This window comes from Capra hircus, chromosome 27, assembly GCF_001704415.2.
Source record: "Capra hircus breed San Clemente chromosome 27, ASM170441v1, whole genome shotgun sequence".
In the NCBI taxonomy this organism is placed as follows: Eukaryota; Metazoa; Chordata; class Mammalia; order Artiodactyla; family Bovidae; genus Capra; species Capra hircus.
The window spans coordinates 36,826,388-36,828,585 of NC_030834.1; the positions used below are offsets into that span (position 1 = coordinate 36,826,388).

At 56.2% G+C, this 2,198-nt stretch overlaps 1 pseudogene; it reads left to right on the top strand.

Annotated features, from left to right (window-relative positions):
• Window positions 618-1,798, top strand: LOC102190580 (annotated as a pseudogene).

Below are 2,198 nucleotides of genomic sequence, written 5' to 3' on the forward strand. Positions count from 1 at the left end.
GCATGGGACTATGTCTGTAAATCACTGTGAAAAATGGAAGGCGGAAGGAGACGTGACCAACGCGGCTGTATCTCCCCAGGGGATTCCACTCTCAGGAGGCCTTTCCTGAGCCAGGGTTATGAGTAAACTGCAAGACAGAATACAGGAGGGACAAACCGAGGTCTGATGAGCACTTTCAGAAAAAACCAAGGTCGAGTCGGAGGACAGCACTTCACCACCAAGCAGATGGTCTTCATCCCACGAGACCCAGAACCAGCCAGCTTCCCTGGGTCAGGAACACAGAGCGCAGGGCAGGGTGGTGAGCCCGTCCCTGTGGGGAGCTTCGGCTTCAGACGTCACGGTGAGTCCGCTCAGTGTCATCTTCCCTGACTTATCACACAGAGCCCAGACTGGAAAGGCCACGGGCTCACTACCAGCCTGAACGGGAGAAGGAGTAGAACGAAACAGGAGAGAGCCTGGGCCTGCCTTTCCGAGCGACTCCCCTCTTTGAGAAAAGGCGCTACAGTCAGCAGGCGAGTCCTGCGATGACTCGCCGGAGGAAGCACCTCCCTCAAGCCTGGTGAGTGCTCCAGTGAGCACCCGCTGAGGCCACTGCAAGAAACACAGACTCTGCCCTCCTAAGACGCAGAAACCTGTCAGAGCAGGACACTACTGAAATCATCGCCAAGTTCACTCCATTCCCAAAGCCGAAAATTTACTCTTTGTCCCATGTCTCGTCCTGGGTTGTGTCTACTCACGTCCCGAGTTGTCTCCGACACCTGGGCCTCTTACACCCCGCGTCCTAGCCATCAGGGAGTCTACAGGCCTTTCCTTTAAAACCCAGCTAGAGGGGCTCTGTGATGGCGGCCCTCGGCTGGGAGCTGAGGTGCTCGGCGGTGGCCGGGAGTGAGTGATGACCCGGCTTCTGGCCGTGGTGCACAGAGTGGCTTTGGCCACTGTGGGCTGCAATAGCCCGAGCTGCCGCAGTCTTGCCATGTTCTATGCCGAGAGGAGGGGCTGCAAGACCGGGGTCTTCCGGACGTGAGATGAATGCAGAGCGCAGGGGGACCGGTTTCCTGCAGCCAGATTTAAGAAGTGTGCCACAGAGGAGGAAGCCTGGGCCTCTGTCAGCAGGGCTGCAAGCCCCAGTCATTCAGAAGGGCAAAAAACTAAACACGTAGAAGAACCACAAGTGAAACCAAGCAAGCGACTCCGTGAGCCCTTGGATGAGGGTGAAAATGCAGAGCTGTGTGCAAAGCACGTGAGACAGAGCACAGAGCCACCACCTCCAGTTAGCAAAAACACCTTTTCTTACATGGGGGACTCTGTGGTTGTCTACACTGACGGCTGCTGCTCCAGTAACGGGCGCGAGAGGGCTCGCGCAAGAATCAGCGTGTACTGGGGACCAGGCCATCCCTTAAATGTAGGAATTAGACTTCCTGGGCAACAAACAAACCAAAGGGCGGAGATTCATGCAGCCTCAAAGCCATCGAGCAAGCTAAGGCTCAGGACATCACTAAGCTGGTTCTCTACACGGACAGCATGTCAATGGCATCACACCTGGGTGAAGGGCTGGAAGCAGAATGGCTGGAGGACCAGCACCGGGAGGAGGTGACCAATAAGGAGGACTTTGCGGAGCTGGAGCGGCTGGCGCGGGGCATGGACATTCAGTGGATGCATGTTCCTGGCCATTCAGGATTTAGAGGCAACGAAGAGGGGGACAGACTAGCGAGAGAAGGTGCGAAGCAGCCCGCAGACTGAGCAGTTGGCAGGATGGAGTCAGGACTCTCAGGTGGACCAGTGCCTTCGCGGGGTTGGAGGAAGGTGCGCCCCCCACCCCTACCCAGGACCCATGCTTAGCCGGGAGGACGTGGCTGCGCCCGCTGGGCACAAGGCGGGGCGCCTGCCCCTGACAGTCCCGGCTGCATGCCCGCCAGATAGCAGCAGTCACCGGCGTCTGAAGACTGCGGTTGTAAATGAATGCTGTAAAAGTGTCTGATTATTTTTGTTAAAAGCACCTTGAAAATCAAAAACTTTTAACATTAAAAAAAAAAAAAAAAAAAAACAGCTAGAATCTCGCCATCTCTCATCACCGGCACCAGAAGCATCCGCGGCAGGCAGCCCCCTCCTGCCGCCTCACCTTCCTCCTGGGCTCCCACTGCTCCCTAATACACTACCTATGTCAGAGGTTTAGATCAGCTCCATCAGGTAGGAATTTC